Raw genomic sequence first — 24,383 nt, 5'->3', positions numbered from 1 at the left:
AAAATTTGCACTATACATTAGTTATATAGGTCCTAAAAAGTGCCTTGTGAACTATATGATGCCAAATGTGCAATTCACATTGCAAAAAGTTCTAACGGCTCTCAAAATGTTTAATAGAGTCTAATAAGTAAATAATAAAAGTATAACAGTTAACCAATAAAAGGTTTGTCTGTTATCGTTAAAAGAACTTAACTAAAAAATTTGCACTATACATTAGTTATATAGGTCCTAAAAAGTACCTTGTGAACTATATGGTGCCAAATGTGCAATTCACATTGCAAAAAGTTCTAACGGGTCTCAAAATGTTTATTAGAGTCTAATAAGTAAATAAAAAAAGTATAAAAGTTAACCAATAAAAAATTTGTCTGTTATCGTTAAAGGAACTTAACTAAAAAATTTGCACTATACATTAGTTATATAGGTCCTAAAAAGTGCCTTGTGAACTATATGGTGCCAAATGTGCAATTCACATAGCAAAAATTTCTAACGGGTCTCAAAATGTTTATTAGAGTCTAATAAGTAAATAATAAAAGTATCATAGTTAACCAATAAAAGGTTTGTCTTTTATCGTTAAAAGAACTTAACTAAAAAATTTGCACTATACATTAGTTATATAGGTCCTAAAAAGTGCCTTGTGAACTATATGGTGCCAAATGTGCAACTCACATTGCAAAAAGTTCTAACGGGTCTCAAAATGTTTATTAGAGTCTAATAAGTAAATAATAAAAGTATAACAGTTAACCAATAAAAGGTTTGTCTGTTATCGTTAAAGGAACTTAACTAAAAAATTTGCACTATACATTAGTTATATATGTCCTAAAAAGTGCCTTGTGAACTATATGGTGCCAAATGTGCAATTCACAGTGCAAAAAGTTCTAACGGGTCTCAAAATGTTTATTAGAGTCTAATAAGTAAATAATAAAAGTATAACAGTTAACCAATAAAAGGTTTGTCTGTTATCGTTAAAGGAACTTAACTAAAAAATTTGCACTATACATTAGTTATATAGGTCCTAAAAAGTGCCTTATGAACTATATGGTGCCAAATGTGCAATTCACATTGCAAAAAGTTCTAACGGGTCTCAAAATGTTTATTAGAGTCTAATAAGTAAATAATAAAAGTATAACAGTTAACCAATAAAAGGTTTGTCTGTTATCGTTAAAAGAACTTAACTAAAAAATTTGCACTATACATTAGTTATATAGGTCCTAAAAAGTGCCTTGTGAACTATATGGTGCCAAATGTGCAATTCACATTGCAAAACGTTCTAACGGGTCTCAAAATGTTTATTAGAGTCTAATAAGTAAATAATAAAAGTATAACAGTTAACCAATAAAAGGTTTGTCTGTTATCGTTAAAAGAACTTAACTAAAAAATTTGCACTATACATTAGTTATATAGGTCCTAAAAAGTGCCTTGCGAACTATATGGTGCCAAATGTGCAATTCACATTGCAAAAAGTTCTAACGGGTCTCAAAATGTTTATTAGAGTCTAATAAGTAAATAATAAAAGTATAACAGTTAACCAATAAAAGGTTTGTCTGTTATCGTTAAAGAACTTAACTAAAAAATTTGCACTATACATTAATTATATAGGTTCTAAAAAGTGCCTTGTGAACTATATGGTGCCAAATGTGCAATTCACATTGCAAAATGTTCTAACGGGTCTCAAAATGTTTATTAGAGTCTAATAAGTAAATAATAAAAGTATAAAAGTTAACCAATAAAAGGTTTGTCTGTTATCGTTAAAAGAACTTAACTAAAAAGTTTGCACTATACATTAGTTATATAGGTCCTAAAAAGTGCCTTGTGAACTATATGGTGCCAAATGTGCAATTCACATTGCAAAAAGTTCTAACGAGTCTCAAAATGTTTAATAGAGTCTAATAAGTAAATAATAAAAGTATAACAGTTAACCAATAAAAGGTTTGTCTGTTATCGTTAAAAGAACTTAACTAAAAATTTGCACTATACATTAGTTATATAGGTCCTAAAAAGTGCCTTGTCAACTATATGGTGCCAAATGTGCAATTCACCTTGCAAAAAGTTCTAACGAGTCTCAAAATGTTTAATAGAGTCTAATAAGTAAATAATAAAAGTATAACAGTTAACCAATAAAAGGTTTGTCTGTTATCGTTAAAAGAACTTAACTAAAAAATTTGCACTATACATTAGTTATATAGGTCCTAAAAAGTGCCTTGTCAACTATATGGTGCCAAATGTGCAATTCACATTGCAAAAAGTTCTAACGAGTCTCAAAATGTTTAATAGAGTCTAATAAGTAAATAATAAAAGTATAACAGTTAACCAATAAAAGGTTTGTCTGTTATCGTTAAAAGAACTTAACTAAAAAATTTGCACTATACATTAGTTATATAGGTCCTAAAAAGTGCCTTGTGAACTATATGATGCCAAATGTGCAATTCACATTGCAAAAAGTTCTAACGGCTCTCAAAATGTTTAATAGAGTCTAATAAGTAAATAATAAAAGTATAACAGTTAACCAATAAAAGGTTTGTCTGTTATCGTTAAAAGAACTTAACTAAAAAATTTGCACTATACATTAGTTATATAGGTCCTAAAAAGTACCTTGTGAACTATATGGTGCCAAATGTGCAATTCACATTGCAAAAAGTTCTAACGGGTCTCAAAATGTTTATTAGAGTCTAATAAGTAAATAAAAAAAGTATAAAAGTTAACCAATAAAAAATTTGTCTGTTATCGTTAAAGGAACTTAACTAAAAAATTTGCACTATACATTAGTTATATAGGTCCTAAAAAGTGCCTTGTGAACTATATGGTGCCAAATGTGCAATTCACATAGCAAAAATTTCTAACGGGTCTCAAAATGTTTATTAGAGTCTAATAAGTAAATAATAAAAGTATCATAGTTAACCAATAAAAGGTTTGTCTTTTATCGTTAAAAGAACTTAACTAAAAAATTTGCACTATACATTAGTTATATAGGTCCTAAAAAGTGCCTTGTGAACTATATGGTGCCAAATGTGCAACTCACATTGCAAAAAGTTCTAACGGGTCTCAAAATGTTTATTAGAGTCTAATAAGTAAATAATAAAAGTATAACAGTTAACCAATAAAAGGTTTGTCTGTTATCGTTAAAGGAACTTAACTAAAAAATTTGCACTATACATTAGTTATATATGTCCTAAAAAGTGCCTTGTGAACTATATGGTGCCAAATGTGCAATTCACAGTGCAAAAAGTTCTAACGGGTCTCAAAATGTTTATTAGAGTCTAATAAGTAAATAATAAAAGTATAACAGTTAACCAATAAAAGGTTTGTCTGTTATCGTTAAAGGAACTTAACTAAAAAATTTGCACTATACATTAGTTATATAGGTCCTAAAAAGTGCCTTATGAACTATATGGTGCCAAATGTGCAATTCACATTGCAAAAAGTTCTAACGGGTCTCAAAATGTTTATTAGAGTCTAATAAGTAAATAATAAAAGTATAACAGTTAACCAATAAAAGGTTTGTCTGTTATCGTTAAAAGAACTTAACTAAAAAATTTGCACTATACATTAGTTATATAGGTCCTAAAAAGTGCCTTGTGAACTATATGGTGCCAAATGTGCAATTCACATTGCAAAACGTTCTAACGGGTCTCAAAATGTTTATTAGAGTCTAATAAGTAAATAATAAAAGTATAACAGTTAACCAATAAAAGGTTTGTCTGTTATCGTTAAAAGAACTTAACTAAAAAATTTGCACTATACATTAGTTATATAGGTCCTAAAAAGTGCCTTGCGAACTATATGGTGCCAAATGTGCAATTCACATTGCAAAAAGTTCTAACGGGTCTCAAAATGTTTATTAGAGTCTAATAAGTAAATAATAAAAGTATAAAAGTTAACCAATAAAATGTTTGTCTGTTATCGTTAAAGAACTTAACTAAAAAATTTGCACTATACATTAATTATATAGGTCCTAAAAAGTGCCTTGTGAACTATATGGTGCCAAATGTGCAATTCACATTGCAAAATGTTCTAACGGGTCTCAAAATGTTTATTAGAGTCTAATAAGTAAATAATAAAAGTATAAAAGTTAACCAATAAAAGATTTGTCTGTTATCGTTAAAAGAACTTAACTAAAAAATGTGCACTATACATTAGTTATATAGGTCCTAAAAAGTGCCTTGTGAACTATATGGTGCCAAATGTGCAATTCACATTGCAAAAAGTTCTAACGAGTCTCAAAATGTTTAATAGAGTCTAATAAGTAAATAATAAAAGTATAACAGTTAACCAATAAAAGGTTTGTCTGTTACCGTTAAAGGAACTTAACTAAAAAATTTGCACTATACATTAGTTATATAGGTCCTAAAAAGTGCCTTATGAACTATATGGTGCCAAATGTGCAATTCACATTGCAAAAAGTTCTAACGGGTCTCAAAATGTTTATTAGAGTCTAATAAGTAAATAATAAAAGTATAACAGTTAACCAATAAAAGGTTTGTCTGTTATCGTTAAAAGAACTTAACTAAAAAATTTGCACTATACATTAGTTATATAGGTCCTAAAAAGTGCCTTGTGAACTATATGGTGCCAAATGTGCAATTCACATTGCAAAAAGTTCTAACGGGTCTCAAAATGTTTAATAGAGTCTAATAAGTAAATAATAAAAGTATAACAGTTAACCAATAAAAGGTTTGTCTGTTATCGTTAAAAGAACTTAACTAAAATTTTGCACTATACATTAGTTATATAGGTCCTAAAAAGTGCCTTGTGAACTATATGGTGCCAAATGTGCAATTCACATTGCAAAAAGTTCTAACGGCTCTCAAAATGTTTATTAGAGTCTAATAAGTAAATAATAAAAGTATAAAAGTTAACCAATAAAATGTTTGTCTGTTATCGTTAAAGAACTTAACTAAAAAATTTGCACTATACATTAATTATATAGGTCCTAAAAAGTGCCTTGTGAACTATATGGTGCCAAATGTGCAATTCACATTGCAAAATGTTCTAACGGGTCTCAAAATGTTTATTAGAGTCTAATAAGTAAATAATAAAAGTATAAAAGTTAACCAATAATTGGTTTGTCTGTTATCGTTAAAAGAACTTAACTAAAAAGTTTGCACTATACATTAGTTATATAGGTCCTAAAAAGTGCCTTGTGAACTATATGGTGCCAAATGTGCAATTCACATTGCAAAAAGTTCTAACGAGTCTCAAAATGTTTAATAGAGTCTAATAAGTAAATAATAAAAGTATAACAGTTAACCAATAAAAGGTTTGTCTGTTACCGTTAAAGGAACTTAACTAAAAAATTTGCACTATACATTAGTTATATAGGTCCTAAAAAGTGCCTTATGAACTATATGGTGCCAAATGTGCAATTCACATTGCAAAAAGTTCTAACGGGTCTCAAAATGTTTATTAGAGTCTAATAAGTAAATAATAAAAGTATAACAGTTAACCAATAAAAGGTTTGTCTGTTATCGTTAAAAGAACTTAACTAAAAAATTTGCACTATACATTAGTTATATAGGTCCTAAAAAGTGCCTTGTGAACTATATGGTGCCAAATGTGCAATTCACATTGCAAAAAGTTCTAACGGGTCTCAAAATGTTTAATAGAGTCTAATAAGTAAATAATAAAAGTATAACAGTTAACCAATAAAAGGTTTGTCTGTTATCGTTAAAAGAACTTAACTAAAATTTTGCACTATACATTAGTTATATAGGTCCTAAAAAGTGCCTTGTGAACTATATGGTGCCAAATGTGCAATTCACATTGCAAAAAGTTCTAACGGCTCTCAAAATGTTTATTAGAGTCTAATAAGTAAATAATAAAAGTATAAAAGTTAACCAATAAAAAATTTGTCTGTTATCGTTAAAGGAACTTAACTAAAAAATTTGCACTATACATTAGTTATATAGGTCCTAAAAAGTGCCTTGTGAACTATATGGTGCCAAATGTGCAATTCACATTGCAAAAAGTTCTAACGAGTCTCAAAATGTTTAATAGAGTCTAATAAGTAAATAATAAAAGTATAACAGTTAACCAATAAAAGGTTTGTCTGTTACCGTTAAAGGAACTTAACTAAAAAATTTGCACTATACATTAGTTATATAGGTCCTAAAAAGTGCCTTATGAACTATATGGTGCCAAATGTGCAATTCACATTGCAAAAAGTTCTAACGGGTCTCAAAATGTTTATTAGAGTCTAATAAGTAAATAATAAAAGTATAACAGTTAACCAATAAAAGGTTTGTCTGTTATCGTTAAAAGAACTTAACTAAAAAATTTGCACTATACATTAGTTATATAGGTCCTAAAAAGTGCCTTGTGAACTATATGGTGCCAAATGTGCAATTCACATTGCAAAAAGTTCTAACGGGTCTCAAAATGTTTAATAGAGTCTAATAAGTAAATAATAAAAGTATAACAGTTAACCAATAAAAGGTTTGTCTGTTATCGTTAAAAGAACTTAACTAAAATTTTGCACTATACATTAGTTATATAGGTCCTAAAAAGTGCCTTGTGAACTATATGGTGCCAAATGTGCAATTCACATTGCAAAAAGTTCTAACGGCTCTCAAAATGTTTATTAGAGTCTAATAAGTAAATAATAAAAGTATAAAAGTTAACCAATAAAAAATTTGTCTGTTATCGTTAAAGGAACTTAACTAAAAAATTTGCACTATACATTAGTTATATATGTCTTAAAAAGTGCCTTGTGAACTATATGGTGCCAAATGTGCAATTCACATTGCAAAAAGTTCTAACGGCTCTCAAAATGTTTATTAGAGTCTAATAAGTAAATAATAAAAGTATAACAGTTAACCAATGAACGGTTTGTCTGTTATCGTTAAAAGAACTTAACTAAAAAATTTGCACTATACATTAATTATATAGGTCCTAAAAAGTGCCTTGTGAACTATATGGTGCCAAATGTGCAATTCACATTGCAAAATGTTCTAACGAGTCTCAAAATGTTTAATAGAGTCTAATAAGTAAATAATAAAAGTATAACAGTTAACCAATAAAAGGTTTGTCTGTTATCGTTAAAAGAACTTAACTAAAAAATTTGCACTATACATTAGTTATATAGGTCCTAAAAAGTGCCTTGTGAACTATATGGTGCCAAATGTGCAATTCACATTGCAAAAAGTTCTAACGAGTCTCAAAATGTTTAATAGAGTCTAATAAGTAAAAAATAAAAGTATAACAGTTAACCAATAAAAGGTTTGTCTGTTATCGTTAAAAGAACTTAACTAAAAAATTTGCACTATACATTAGTTATATAGGTCCTAAAAAGTGCCTTGTGAACTATATGGGGCCAAATGTGCAATTCACATTGCAAAAAGTTCTAACGGCTCTCAAAATGTTTAATAGAGTCTAATAAGTAAATAATAAAAGTATAACAGTTAACCAATAAAAGGTTTGTCTGTTATCGTTAAAAGAACTTAACTAAAAAATTTGCACTATACATTAGTTATATAGGTCCTAAAAAGTACCTTGTGAACTATATGGTGCCAAATGTGCAATTCACATTGCAAAAAGTTCTAACGGGTCTCAAAATGTTTAATAGAGTCTAATAAGTAAATAATAAAAGTATAAAATTTAACCAATAAAAGATTTGTCTGTTATCGTTAAAGGAACTTAACTAAAAAATTTGCACTATACATTAGTTATATAGGTCCTAAAAAGTGCTTTGTGAACTATATGGTGCCAAATGTGCAATTCACATAGCAAAAAGTTCTAACGGCTCTCAAAATGTTTATTAGAGTCTAATAAGTAAATAATAAAAGTATAAAAGTTAACCAATAAAAAATTTGTCTGTTATCGTTAAAGGAACTTAACTAAAAAATTTGCACTATACATTAGTTATATAGGTCCTAAAAAGTGCCTTATGAACTATATGGTGCCAAATGTGCAATTCACATTGCAAAAAGTTCTAACGGGTCTCAAAATGTTTATTAGAGTCTAATAAGTAAATAATAAAAGTATAACAGTTAACCAATAAAAGGTTTGTCTGTTATCGTTAAAAGAACTTAACTAAAAAATTTGCACTATACATTAGTTATATAGGTCCTAAAAAGTGCCTTGTGAACTATATGGTGCCAAATGTGCAATTCACATTGCAAAAAGTTCTAACGGGTCTCAAAATGTTTAATAGAGTCTAATAAGTAAATAATAAAAGTATAACAGTTAACCAATAAAAGGTTTGTCTGTTATCGTTAAAAGAACTTAACTAAAATTTTGCACTATACATTAGTTATATAGGTCCTAAAAAGTGCCTTGTGAACTATATGGTGCCAAATGTGCAATTCACATTGCAAAAAGTTCTAACGGCTCTCAAAATGTTTATTAGAGTCTAATAAGTAAATAATAAAAGTATAAAAGTTAACCAATAAAAAATTTGTCTGTTATCGTTAAAGGAACTTAACTAAAAAATTTGCACTATACATTAGTTATATATGTCTTAAAAAGTGCCTTGTGAACTATATGGTGCCAAATGTGCAATTCACATTGCAAAAAGTTCTAACGGCTCTCAAAATGTTTATTAGAGTCTAATAAGTAAATAATAAAAGTATAACAGTTAACCAATGAACGGTTTGTCTGTTATCGTTAAAAGAACTTAACTAAAAAATTTGCACTATACATTAATTATATAGGTCCTAAAAAGTGCCTTGTGAACTATATGGTGCCAAATGTGCAATTCACATTGCAAAATGTTCTAACGAGTCTCAAAATGTTTAATAGAGTCTAATAAGTAAATAATAAAAGTATAACAGTTAACCAATAAAAGGTTTGTCTGTTATCGTTAAAAGAACTTAACTAAAAAATTTGCACTATACATTAGTTATATAGGTCCTAAAAAGTGCCTTGTGAACTATATGGTGCCAAATGTGCAATTCACATTGCAAAAAGTTCTAACGAGTCTCAAAATGTTTAATAGAGTCTAATAAGTAAAAAATAAAAGTATAACAGTTAACCAATAAAAGGTTTGTCTGTTATCGTTAAAAGAACTTAACTAAAAAATTTGCACTATACATTAGTTATATAGGTCCTAAAAAGTGCCTTGTGAACTATATGGGGCCAAATGTGCAATTCACATTGCAAAAAGTTCTAACGGCTCTCAAAATGTTTAATAGAGTCTAATAAGTAAATAATAAAAGTATAACAGTTAACCAATAAAAGGTTTGTCTGTTATCGTTAAAAGAACTTAACTAAAAAATTTGCACTATACATTAGTTATATAGGTCCTAAAAAGTACCTTGTGAACTATATGGTGCCAAATGTGCAATTCACATTGCAAAAAGTTCTAACGGGTCTCAAAATGTTTAATAGAGTCTAATAAGTAAATAATAAAAGTATAAAATTTAACCAATAAAAGATTTGTCTGTTATCGTTAAAGGAACTTAACTAAAAAATTTGCACTATACATTAGTTATATAGGTCCTAAAAAGTGCCTTGTGAACTATATGGTGCCAAATGTGCAATTCACATTGCAAAAAGTTCTAACGGGTCTCAAAATGTTTAATAGAGTCTAATAAGTAAATAATAAAAGTATAACAGTTAACCAATAAAAGGTTTGTCTGTTATCGTTAAAAGAACTTAACTAAAATTTTGCACTATACATTAGTTATATAGGTCCTAAAAAGTGCCTTGTGAACTATATGGTGCCAAATGTGCAATTCACATTGCAAAAAGTTCTAACGGCTCTCAAAATGTTTATTAGAGTCTAATAAGTAAATAATAAAAGTATAAAAGTTAACCAATAAAAAATTTGTCTGTTATCGTTAAAGGAACTTAACTAAAAAATTTGCACTATACATTAGTTATATATGTCTTAAAAAGTGCCTTGTGAACTATATGGTGCCAAATGTGCAATTCACATTGCAAAAAGTTCTAACGGCTCTCAAAATGTTTATTAGAGTCTAATAAGTAAATAATAAAAGTATAACAGTTAACCAATGAACGGTTTGTCTGTTATCGTTAAAAGAACTTAACTAAAAAATTTGCACTATACATTAATTATATAGGTCCTAAAAAGTGCCTTGTGAACTATATGGTGCCAAATGTGCAATTCACATTGCAAAATGTTCTAACGAGTCTCAAAATGTTTAATAGAGTCTAATAAGTAAATAATAAAAGTATAACAGTTAACCAATAAAAGGTTTGTCTGTTATCGTTAAAAGAACTTAACTAAAAAATTTGCACTATACATTAGTTATATAGGTCCTAAAAAGTGCCTTGTGAACTATATGGTGCCAAATGTGCAATTCACATTGCAAAAAGTTCTAACGAGTCTCAAAATGTTTAATAGAGTCTAATAAGTAAAAAATAAAAGTATAACAGTTAACCAATAAAAGGTTTGTCTGTTATCGTTAAAAGAACTTAACTAAAAAATTTGCACTATACATTAGTTATATAGGTCCTAAAAAGTGCCTTGTGAACTATATGGGGCCAAATGTGCAATTCACATTGCAAAAAGTTCTAACGGCTCTCAAAATGTTTAATAGAGTCTAATAAGTAAATAATAAAAGTATAACAGTTAACCAATAAAAGGTTTGTCTGTTATCGTTAAAAGAACTTAACTAAAAAATTTGCACTATACATTAGTTATATAGGTCCTAAAAAGTACCTTGTGAACTATATGGTGCCAAATGTGCAATTCACATTGCAAAAAGTTCTAACGGGTCTCAAAATGTTTAATAGAGTCTAATAAGTAAATAATAAAAGTATAAAATTTAACCAATAAAAGATTTGTCTGTTATCGTTAAAGGAACTTAACTAAAAAATTTGCACTATACATTAGTTATATAGGTCCTAAAAAGTGCTTTGTGAACTATATGGTGCCAAATGTGCAATTCACATAGCAAAAAGTTCTAACGGCTCTCAAAATGTTTATTAGAGTCTAATAAGTAAATAATAAAAGTATAAAAGTTAACCAATAAAAAATTTGTCTGTTATCGTTAAAGGAACTTAACTAAAAAATTTGCACTATACATTAGTTATATAGGTCCTAAAAAGTGCCTTGTGAACTATATGGTGCCAAATGTGCAATTCACATTGCAAAAAGTTCTAACGAGTCTCAAAATGTTTAATAGAGTCTAATAAGTAAATAATAAAAGTATAACAGTTAACCAATAAAAGGTTTGTCTGTTACCGTTAAAGGAACTTAACTAAAAAATTTGCACTATACATTAGTTATATAGGTCCTAAAAAGTGCCTTATGAACTATATGGTGCCAAATGTGCAATTCACATTGCAAAAAGTTCTAACGGGTCTCAAAATGTTTATTAGAGTCTAATAAGTAAATAATAAAAGTATAACAGTTAACCAATAAAAGGTTTGTCTGTTATCGTTAAAAGAACTTAACTAAAAAATTTGCACTATACATTAGTTATATAGGTCCTAAAAAGTGCCTTGTGAACTATATGGTGCCAAATGTGCAATTCACATTGCAAAAAGTTCTAACGGGTCTCAAAATGTTTAATAGAGTCTAATAAGTAAATAATAAAAGTATAACAGTTAACCAATAAAAGGTTTGTCTGTTATCGTTAAAAGAACTTAACTAAAATTTTGCACTATACATTAGTTATATAGGTCCTAAAAAGTGCCTTGTGAACTATATGGTGCCAAATGTGCAATTCACATTGCAAAAAGTTCTAACGGCTCTCAAAATGTTTATTAGAGTCTAATAAGTAAATAATAAAAGTATAAAAGTTAACCAATAAAAAATTTGTCTGTTATCGTTAAAGGAACTTAACTAAAAAATTTGCACTATACATTAGTTATATATGTCTTAAAAAGTGCCTTGTGAACTATATGGTGCCAAATGTGCAATTCACATTGCAAAAAGTTCTAACGGCTCTCAAAATGTTTATTAGAGTCTAATAAGTAAATAATAAAAGTATAACAGTTAACCAATGAACGGTTTGTCTGTTATCGTTAAAAGAACTTAACTAAAAAATTTGCACTATACATTAATTATATAGGTCCTAAAAAGTGCCTTGTGAACTATATGGTGCCAAATGTGCAATTCACATTGCAAAATGTTCTAACGAGTCTCAAAATGTTTAATAGAGTCTAATAAGTAAATAATAAAAGTATAACAGTTAACCAATAAAAGGTTTGTCTGTTATCGTTAAAAGAACTTAACTAAAAAATTTGCACTATACATTAGTTATATAGGTCCTAAAAAGTGCCTTGTGAACTATATGGTGCCAAATGTGCAATTCACATTGCAAAAAGTTCTAACGAGTCTCAAAATGTTTAATAGAGTCTAATAAGTAAAAAATAAAAGTATAACAGTTAACCAATAAAAGGTTTGTCTGTTATCGTTAAAAGAACTTAACTAAAAAATTTGCACTATACATTAGTTATATAGGTCCTAAAAAGTGCCTTGTGAACTATATGGGGCCAAATGTGCAATTCACATTGCAAAAAGTTCTAACGGCTCTCAAAATGTTTAATAGAGTCTAATAAGTAAATAATAAAAGTATAACAGTTAACCAATAAAAGGTTTGTCTGTTATCGTTAAAAGAACTTAACTAAAAAATTTGCACTATACATTAGTTATATAGGTCCTAAAAAGTACCTTGTGAACTATATGGTGCCAAATGTGCAATTCACATTGCAAAAAGTTCTAACGGGTCTCAAAATGTTTAATAGAGTCTAATAAGTAAATAATAAAAGTATAAAATTTAACCAATAAAAGATTTGTCTGTTATCGTTAAAGGAACTTAACTAAAAAATTTGCACTATACATTAGTTATATAGGTCCTAAAAAGTGCTTTGTGAACTATATGGTGCCAAATGTGCAATTCACATAGCAAAAAGTTCTAACGGCTCTCAAAATGTTTATTAGAGTCTAATAAGTAAATAATAAAAGTATAACAGTTAACCAATTAAAGGTTTGTCTGTTATCGTTAAAGAACTTAACTAAAAAATTTGCTCTATACATTAGTTATATAGGTCCTAAAAAGTGCCTTGTGAACTATATGGTGACAAATGTGCAATTCACATTGCAAAAAGTTCTAACGGGTCTCAAAATGTTTATTATAGTCTAATAAGTAAATAATAAAAGTATAAAAGTTAACCAATAAAAGATTTTTCTGTTATCGTTAAAGGAACTTAACTAAAAAATGTGCACTATACATTAGTTATATAGGTCCTAAAAAGTGCCTTGTGAACTATATGGTGCCAAATGTGCAATTCACATAGCAAAAAGTTCTAACGGCTCTCAAAATGTTTATTAGAGTCTAATAAGTAAATAATAAAAGTATAACAGTTAACCAATAAAAGGTTTGTCTGTTATCGTTAAAGAACTTAACTAAAAAATTTGCTCTATACATTAGTTATATAGGTCTTAAAAAGTGCCTTGTGAACTATATGGTGCCAAATGTGCAATTCACATTGCAAAAAGTTCTAACGGCTCTCAAAATGTTTAATAGAGTCTAATAAGTAAATAATAAAAGTATAACAGTTAACCAATAAAAGGTTTGTCTGTTATCGTTAAGGAACTTAACAAAAAAATTTGCACTATACATTAGTTATATATGTCCTAAAAAGTGCCTTGTGAACTATATGGTGCCAAATGTGCAATTCACATTGCAAAAAGTTCTAACGGCTCTCAAAATGTTTAATAGAGTCTAATAAGTAAATAATAAAAGTATAACAGTTAACCAATAAAAGGTTTGTTTGTTATCGTTAAAAGAACTTAACTAAAAAATGTGCACTATACATTAGTTATATAGGTCCTAAAAAGTGCCTTGTGAACTATATGGTGCCAAATGTGCAATTCACATAGTAAAAAGTTCTAACGGCTATCAAAATGTTTATTAGAGTCTAATAAGTAAATAATAAAAGTATAACAGTTAACCAATAAAAGGTTTGTCTGTTATCGTTAAAAGAACTTAACTAAAAAATTTGGACTATACATTAGTTATATAGGTCCTAAAAAGTGCCTTGTGAACTATATGGTGCCAAATGTGCAATTCACATTGCAAAAAGTTCTAACGGGTCTCAAAATGTTTAATAGAGTCTAATAAGTAAATAATAAAAGTATAACAGTTAACCAATAAAAGGTTTGTCTGTTATCGTTAAAAGAACTTAACTAAAAAATTTGCACTATACATTAGTTATATAGGTCCTAAAAAGTGCCTTGTGAACTATATGGTGACAAATGTGCAATTCACATTGCAAAAAGTTCTAACGGCTTTCAAAATGTTTATTAGAGTCTAATTAGTAAATAATAAAAGTATAACAGTTAACCAATAAAAGGTTTGTCTGTTATCGTTAAAAGAACTTAACTAAAAAATTTGCACTATACATTAGTTATATAGGTCCTAAAAAGTGCCTTGTGAACTATATGGTGCCAAATGTGCAATTCACATTGCAAAAAGTTCTAACGGCTCTCAAAATGTTTAATAGAGTCTAATAAGTAAATAATAAAAGTATAACAGTTAACCAATAAAAGGTTTGTTTGTTATCGTTAAAAGAACTTAACTAAAAAATTTGCACTATACATTAGTTATATAGGTCCTAAAAAGTGTCTTGTGAACTATATGGTGATAAATGTGCAATTCACATTGCAAAACGTTCTAACGGGTCTCAAAATGTTTATTAGAGTCTAATAAGTAAATAATAAAAGTATAACAGTTAACCAATAAAAGGTTTGTCTGTTATCGTTAAAAGAACTTAACTAAAAAATTTGCACTATACATTAGTTATATAGGTCCTAAAAAGTGCCTTGTGAACTATATGGTGCCAAATGCGCAATTCACATTGCAAAAAGTTCTAACGGCTCTCAAAATGTTTATTAGAGTCTAATAAGTAAATAATAAAAGTATAACAGTTAACCAATAAAAGGTTTGTCTGTTATCGTTAAAGAACTTAACTAAAAAATTTGCACTATACATTAATTATATAGGTTCTAAAAAGTGCCTTGTGAACTATATGGTGCCAAATGTGCAATTCACATTGCAAAATGTACTAACGGGTCTCAAAATGTTTATTAGAGTCTAATAAGTAAATAATAAAAGTATAAAAGTTAACCAATAATTGGTTTGTCTGTTATCGTTAAAAGAACTTAACTAAAAAGTTTGCACTATACATTAGTTATATAGGTCCTAAAAAGTGCCTTGTGAACTATATGGTGCCAAATGTGCAATTCACATTGCAAAAAGTTCTAACGAGTCTCAAAATGTTTAATAGAGTCTAATAAGTAAATAATAAAAGTATAACAGTTAACCAATAAAAGGTTTGTCTGTTATCGTTAAAAGAACTTAACTAAAAATTTGCACTATACATTAGTTATATAGGTCCTAAAAAGTGCCTTGTCAACTATATGGTGCCAAATGTGCAATTCACATTGCAAAAAGTTCTAACGAGTCTCAAAATGTTTAATAGAGTCTAATAAGTAAATAATAAAAGTATAACAGTTAACCAATAAAAGGTTTGTCTGTTATCGTTAAAAGAACTTAACTAAAAAATTTGCACTATACATTAGTTATATAGGTCCTAAAAAGTGCCTTGTGAACTATATGGTGCCAAATGTGCAATTCACATTGCAAACAGTTCTAACGGGTCTCAAAATGTTTATTAGAGTCTAACAAGTAAATAATAAAAGTATAACAGTTAACCAATAAAAGGTTTGTCTGTTATCGTTAAAAGAACTTAACTAAAATTTTGCACTATACATTAGTTATATAGGTCCTAAAAAGTGCCTTGTGAACTATATGGTGCCAAATGTGCAATTCACATTGCAAAACGTTCTAACGGGTCTCAAAATGTTTATTAGAGTCTAATAAGTAAATAATAAAAGTATAACAGTTAACCAATAAAAGGTTTGTCTGTTATCGTTAAAAGAACTTAACTAAAAAATTTGCACTATACATTAGTTATATAGGTCCTAAAAAGTGCCTTGTGAACTATATGGTGCCAAATGTGCAACTCACATTGCAAAAAGTTCTAACGGGTCTCAAAATGTTTATTAGAGTCTAATAAGTAAATAATAAAAGTATAACAGTTAACCAATAAAAGGTTTGTCTGTTATCGTTAAAGGAACTTAACTAAAAAATTTGCACTATACATTAGTTATATATGTCCTAAAAAGTGCCTTGTGAACTATATGGTGCCAAATGTGCAATTCACAGTGCAAAAAGTTCTAACGGGTCTCAAAATGTTTATTAGAGTCTAATAAGTAAATAATAAAAGTATAACAGTTAACCAATAAAAGGTTTGTCTGTTATCGTTAAAGGAACTTAACTAAAAAATTTGCACTATACATTAGTTATATAGGTCCTAAAAAGTGCCTTATGAACTATATGGTGCCAAATGTGCAATTCACATTGCAAAAAGTTCTAACGGGTCTCAAAATGTTTAATAGAGTCTAATAAGTAAATAATAAAAGTATAACAGTTAACCAATAAAAGGTTTGTCTGTTATCGTTAAAAGAACTTAACTAAAAAATTTGCACTATACATTAGTTATATAGGTCCTAAAAAGTGCCTTGTGAACTATATGGTGCCAAATGTGCAATTCACATTGCAAAACGTTCTAACGGGTCTCAAAATGTTTATTAGAGTCTAATAAGTAAATAAAAAAAGTATAACAGTTAACCAATAAAAGGTTTGTCTGTTATCGTTAAAAGAACTTAACTAAAAAATTTGCACTATACATTAGTTATATAGGTCCTAAAAAGTGCCTTGCGAACTATATGGTGCCAAATGTGCAATTCACATTGCAAAAAGTTCTAACGGGTCTCAAAATGTTTATTAGAGTCTAATAAGTAAATAATAAAAGTATAACAGTTAACCAATAAAATGTTTGTCTGTTATCGTTGAAGAACTTAACTAAAAAATTTGCACTATACATTAATTATATAGGTCCTAAAAAGTGCCTTGTGAACTATATGGTGCCAAATGTGCAATTCACATTGCAAAATGTTCTAACGGGTCTCAAAATGTTTATTAGAGTCTAATAAGTAAATAATAAAAGTATAAAAGTTAACCAATAATTGGTTTGTCTGTTATCGTTAAAAGAACTTAACTAAAAAGTTTGCACTATACATTAGTTATATAGGTCCTAAAAAGTGCCTTGTGAACTATATGGTGCCAAATGTGCAATTCACATTGCAAAAAGTTCTAACGAGTCTCAAAATGTTTAATAGAGTCTAATAAGTAAATAATAAAAGTATAACAGTTAACCAATAAAAGGTTTGTCTGTTATCGTTAAAGGAACTTAACTAAAAAATTTGCACTATACATTAGTTATATAGGTCCTAAAAAGTGCCTTATGAACTATATGGTGCCAAATGTGCAATTCACATTGCAAAAAGTTCTAACGGGTCTCAAAATGTTTATTAGAGTCTAATAAGTAAATAATAAAAGTATAACAGTTAACCAATAAAAGGTTTGTCTGTTATCGTTAAAAGAACTTAACTAAAAAATTTGCACTATACATTAGTTATATAGGTCCTAAAAAGTGCCTTGTGAACTATATGGTGCCAAATGTGCAATTCACATTGCAAAAAGTTCTAACGGGTCTCAAAATGTTTAATAGAGTCTAATAAGTAAATAATAAAAGTATAACAGTTAACCAATAAAAGGTTTGTCTGTTATCGTTAAAAGAACTTAACTAAAAAATTTGCACTATACATTAGTTATATAGGTCCTAAAAAGTGCCTTGTGAACTATATGGTGACAAATGTGCAATTCACATTGCAAAAAGTTCTAACGGCTTTCAAAATGTTTATTAGAGTCTAATTAGTTAATAATAAAAGTATAACAGTTAACCAATAAAAGGTTTGTCTGTTATCGTTAAAACAACTTAACTAAAAAATTTGCACTATACATTAGTTATATAGGTCCTAAAAAGTGCCTTGTGAACTATATGGTGCCAAATGTGCAATTCACATTGCAAAAAGTTCTAACGGCTCTCAAAATGTTTAATAGAGTCTAATAAGTAAATAATAAAAGTATAACAGTTAACCAATAAAAGGTTTGTTTGTTATCGTTAAAAGAACTTAACTAAAAAATTTGCACTATACATTAGTTATATAGGTCCTAAAAAGTGCCTTGTGAACTATATGGTGATAAATGTGCAATTCACATTGCAAAACGTTCTAACGGGTCTCAAAATGTTTATTAGAGTCTAATAAGTAAATAATAAAAGTATAACAGTTAACCAATAAAAGGTTTGTCTGTTATCGTTAAAAGAACTTAACTAAAAAATTTGCACTATACATTAGTTATATAGGTCCTAAAAAGTGCCTTGTGAACTATATGGTGCCAAATGTGCAATTCACATTGCAAAACGTTCTAACGGGTCTCAAAATGTTTATTAGAGTCTAATAAGTAAATAATAAAAGTATAACAGTTAACCAATAAAAGGTTTGTCTGTTATCGTTAAAAGAACTTAACTAAAAAATTTGCACTATACATTAGTTATATAGGTCCTAAAAAGTGCCTTGCGAACTATATGGTGCCAAATGTGCAATTCACATTGCAAAAAGTTCTAACGGGTCTCAAAATGTTTATTAGAGTCTAATAAGTAAATAATAAAAGTATAACAGTTAACCAATAAAAGGTTTGTCTGTTATCGTTAAAGAACTTAACTAAAAAATTTGCACTATACATTAATTATATAGGTTCTAAAAAGTGCCTTGTGAACTATATGGTGCCAAATGTGCAATTCACATTGCAAAATGTTCTAACGGGTCTCAAAATGTTTATTAGAGTCTAATAAGTAAATAATAAAAGTATAAAAGTTAACCAATAATTGGTTTGTCTGTTATCGTTAAAAGAACTTAACTAAAAAGTTTGCACTATACATTAGTTATATAGGTCCTAAAAAGTGCCTTGTGAACTATATGGTGCCAAATGTGCAATTCACATTGCAAAAAGTTCTAACGAGTCTCAAAATGTTTAATAGAGTCTAATAAGTAAATAATAAAAGTATAACAGTTAACCAATAAAAGGTTTGTCTGTTATCGTTAAAAGAACTTAACTAAAAAATTTGCACTATACATTAGTTATATAGGTCCTAAAAAGTGCCTTGTCAACTATATGGTGCCAAATGTGCAATTCACATTGCAAAAAGTTCTAACGAGTCTCAAAATGTTTAATAGAGTCTAATAAGTAAATAATAAAAGTATAACAGTTAACCAATAAAAGGTTTGTCTGTTATCGTTAAAAGAACTTAACTAAAAAATTTGCACTATACATTAGTTATATAGGTCCTAAAAAGTGCCTTGTGAACTATATGGTGCCAAATGTGCAATTCACATTGCAAAAAGTTCTAACGGGTCTCAAAATGTTTATTAGAGTCTAACAAGTAAATAATAAAAGTATAACAGTTAACCAATAAAAGGTTTGTCTGTTATCGTTAAAAGAACTTAACTAAAATTTTGCACTATACATTAGTTATATAGGTCCTAAAAAGTGCCTTGTGAACTATATGGTGCCAAATGTGCAATTCACATTGCAAAACGTTCTAACGGGTCTCAAAATGTTTATTAGAGTCTAATAAGTAAATAATAAAAGTATAACAGTTAACCAATAAAAGGTTTGTCTGTTATCGTTAAAAGAACTTAACTAAAAAATTTGCACTATACATTAGTTATATAGGTCCTAAAAAGTGCCTTGTGAACTATATGGTGCCAAATGTGCAATTCACATTGCAAAAAGTTCTAACGGCTCTCAAAATGTTTATTAGAGTCTAATAAGTAAATAATAAAAGTATAACAGTTAACCAATAAAAGGTTTGTCTGTTATCGTTAAAAGAATTTAACTAAAAAATTTGCACTATACATTAGTTATATATGTCCCATAAAGTGCCTTGTGAACTATATGGTGCCAAATGTGCAATTCACATTGCAAAAAGTTCTAACGGCTCTCAAAATGTTTATTAGAGTCTAATAAGTAAATAATAAAAGTATAACAGTTAACCAATTAAAGGTTTGTCTGTTATCGTTAAAAGAACTTAACTAAAAAATTAGCACTATACATTAGTTATATAGGTCCTAAAAAGTGCCTTGTGAACTATATGGTGCCAAATGTGCAATTCACATTGCAAAAAGTTCTAAAGGGTCTCAAAATGTTTATTAGAGTCTAATAAGTAAATAATAAAAGTATAACAGTTAACCAATAAAAGGTTTGTCTGTTATCGTTAAAGGAACTTAACTAAAAAATTTGCACTATACATTAGTTATATAGGTCCTAAAAAGTGCCTTGTGAACTATATGGTGCCAAATGTGCAATTCACATTGCAAAAAGTTCTAACGGGTCTCAAAATGTTTATTAGAGTCTAATAAGTAAATAATAAAAGTATAAAAGTTAACCAATAAAAGGTTTGTCTGTTATCGTTAAAAGAACTTAACTAAAATATTTGCACTAAACATTAGTTATATAGGTCCTAAAAAGTGCCTTGTGAACTATATGGTGCCAAATGTGCAATTCACATTGCAAAAAGTTCTAACGGGTCTCAAAATGTTTATTAGAGTCTAATAAGTAAATAATAAAAGTATAACAGTTAACCAATAAAAGGTTTGTCTGTTATCGTTAAAAGAACTTAACTAAAAAATTTGCACTATACATTAGTTATATAGGTCCTAAAAAGTGCCTTGTGAACTATATGGTGCCAAATGTGCAATTCACATTGCAAAAAGTTCTAACGGGTCTCAAAATGTTTATTAGAGTCTAATAAATAAATAATAAAAGTATAACAGTTAACCAATAAAAGGTTTGTCTGTTATCGTTAAAAGAACTTAACTAAAAAATTTGCACTATACATTAGTTATATAGGTCCTAAAAAGTGCCTTGTGAACTATATGGTGACAAATGTGCAATTCACATTGCAAAAAGTTCTAACGGCTTTCAAAATGTTTATTAGAGTCTAATTAGTTAATAATAAAAGTATAACAGTTAACCAATAAAAGGTTTGTCTGTTATCGTTAAAACAACTTAACTAAAAAATTTGCACTATACATTAGTTATATAGGTCCTAAAAAGTGCCTTGTGAACTATATGGTGCCAAATGTGCAATTCACATTGCAAAAAGTTCTAACGGCTCTCAAAATGTTTAATAGAGTCTAATAAGTAAATAATAAAAGTATAACAGTTAACCAATAAAAGGTTTGTTTGTTATCGTTAAAAGAACTTAACTAAAAAATTTGCACTATACATTAGTTATATAGGTCCTAAAAAGTGCCTTGTGAACTATATGGTGCCAAATGTGCAATTCACATTGCAAAAAGTTCTAACGAGTCTCAAAATGTTTAATAGAGTCTAATAAGTAAATAATAAAAGTATAACAGTTAACCAATAAAAGGTTTGTCTGTTATCGTTAAAAGAACTTAACTAAAAAATTTGCACTATACATTAGTTATATAGGTCCTAAAAAGTGCCTTGTCAACTATATGGTGCCAAATGTGCAATTCACATTGCAAAAAGTTCTAACGAGTCTCAAAATGTTTAATAGAGTCTAATAAGTAAATAATAAAAGTATAACAGTTAACCAATAAAAGGTTTGTCTGTTATCGTTAAAAGAACTTAACTAAAAAATTTGCACTATACATTAGTTATATAGGTCCTAAAAAGTGCCTTGTGAACTATATGGTGCCAAATGTGCAATTCACATTGCAAAAAGTTCTAACGGGTCTCAAAATGTTTATTAGAGTCTAACAAGTAAATAATAAAAGTATAACAGTTAACCAATAAAAGGTTTGTCTGTTATCGTTAAAAGAACTTAACTAAAATTTTGCACTATACATTAGTTATATAGGTCCTAAAAAGTGCCTTGTGAACTATATGGTGCCAAATGTGCAATTCACATTGCAAAACGTTCTAACGGGTCTCAAAATGTTTATTAGAGTCTAATAAGTAAATAATAAAAGTATAACAGTTAACCAATAAAAGGTTTGTCTGTTATCGTTAAAAGAACTTAACTAAAAAATTTGCACTATACATTAGTTATATAGGTCCTAAAAAGTGCCTTGTGAACTATATGGTGCCAAATGTGCAATTCACATTGCAAAAAGTTCTAACGGCTCTCAAAATGTTTATTAGAGTCTAATAAGTAAATAATAAAAGTATAACAGTTAACCAATAAAAGGTTTGTCTGTTATCGTTAAAAGAATTTAACTAAAAAATTTGCACTATACATTAGTTATATATGTCCCATAAAGTGCCTTGTGAACTATATGGTGCCAAATGTGCAATTCACATTGCAAAAAGTTCTAACGGCTCTCAAAATGTTTATTAGAGTCTAATAAGTAAATAATAAAAGTATAACAGTTAACCAATTAAAGGTTTGTCTGTTATCGTTAAAAGAACTTAACTAAAAAATTAGCACTATACATTAGTTATATAGGTCCTAAAAAGTGCCTTGTGAACTATATGGTGCCAAATGTGCAATTCACATTGCAAAAAGTTCTAAAGGGTCTCAAAATGTTTATTAGAGTCTAATAAGTAAATAATAAAAGTATAACAGTTAACCAATAAAAGGTTTGTCTGTTATCGTTAAAGGAACTTAACTAAAAAATTTGCACTATACATTAGTTATATAGGTCCTAAAAAGTGCCTTGTGAACTATATGGTGCCAAATGTGCAATTCACATTGCAAAAAGTTCTAACGGGTCTCAAAATGTTTATTAGAGTCTAATAAGTAAATAATAAAAGTATAAAAGTTAACCAATAAAAGGTTTGTCTGTTATCGTTAAAAGAACTTAACTAAAATATTTGCACTAAACATTAGTTATATAGGTCCTAAAAAGTGCCTTGTGAACTATATGGTGCCAAATGTGCAATTCACATTGCAAAAAGTTCTAACGGGTCTCAAAATGTTTATTAGAGTCTAATAAGTAAATAATAAAAGTATAACAGTTAACCAATAAAAGGTTTGTCTGTTATCGTTAAAAGAACTTAACTAAAAAATTTGCACTATACATTAGTTATATAGGTCCTAAAAAGTGCCTTGTGAACTATATGGTGCCAAATGTGCAATTCACATTGCAAAAAGTTCTAACGGGTCTCAAAATGTTTATTAGAGTCTAATAAATAAATAATAAAAGTATAACAGTTAACCAATAAAAGGTTTGTCTGTTATCGTTAAAAGAACTTAACTAAAAAATTTGCACTATACATTAGTTATATAGGTCCTAAAAAGTGCCTTGTGAACTATATGGTGACAAATGTGCAATTCACATTGCAAAAAGTTCTAACGGCTTTCAAAATGTTTATTAGAGTCTAATTAGTTAATAATAAAAGTATAACAGTTAACCAATAAAAGGTTTGTCTGTTATCGTTAAAACAACTTAACTAAAAAATTTGCACTATACATTAGTTATATAGGTCCTAAAAAGTGCCTTGTGAACTATATGGTGCCAAATGTGCAATTCACATTGCAAAAAGTTCTAACGGCTCTCAAAATGTTTAATAGAGTCTAATAAGTAAATAATAAAAGTATAACAGTTAACCAATAAAAGGTTTGTTTGTTATCGTTAAAAGAACTTAACTAAAAAATTTGCACTATACATTAGTTATATAGGTCCTAAAAAGTGCCTTGTGAACTATATGGTGATAAATGTGCAATTCACATTGCAAAACGTTCTAACGGGTCTCAAAATGTTTATTAGAGTCTAATAAGTAAATAATAAAAGTATAACAGTTAACCAATAAAAGGTTTGTCTGTTATCGTTAAAAGAACTTAACTAAAAAATTTGCACTATACATTAGTTATATAGGTCCTAAAAAGTGCCTTGTGAACTATATGGTGCCAAATGTGCAATTCACATTGCAAAACGTTCTAACGGGTCTCAAAATGTTTATTAGAGTCTAATAAGTAAATAATAAAAGTATAACAGTTAACCAATAAAAGGTTTGTCTGTTATCGTTAAAAGAACTTAACTAAAAAATTTGCACTATACATTAGTTATATAGGTCCTAAAAAGTGCCTTGCGAACTATATGGTGCCAAATGTGCAATTCACATTGCAAAAAGTTCTAACGGGTCTCAAAATGTTTATTAGAGTCTAATAAGTAAATAATAAAAGTATAACAGTTAACCAATAAAAGGTTTGTCTGTTATCGTTAAAGAACTTAACTAAAAAATTTGCACTATACATTAATTATATAGGTTCTAAAAAGTGCCTTGTGAACTATATGGTGCCAAATGTGCAATTCACATTGCAAAATGTTCTAAAGGGTCTCAAAATGTTTATTAGAGTCTAATAAGTAAATAATAAAAGTATAAAAGTTAACCAATAATTGGTTTGTCTGTTATCGTTAAAAGAACTTAACTAAAAAGTTTGCACTATACATTAGTTATATAGGTCCTAAAAAGTGCCTTGTGAACTATATGGTGCCAAATGTGCAATTCACATTGCAAAAAGTTCTAACGAGT

The sequence above is a fragment of the Clavelina lepadiformis genome, chromosome 9 (assembly GCF_947623445.1).
Source record: "Clavelina lepadiformis chromosome 9, kaClaLepa1.1, whole genome shotgun sequence".
NCBI lineage: Eukaryota > Metazoa > Chordata > Ascidiacea > Aplousobranchia > Clavelinidae > Clavelina > Clavelina lepadiformis.
Note: the sequence above shows the minus strand (reverse complement) of the source record.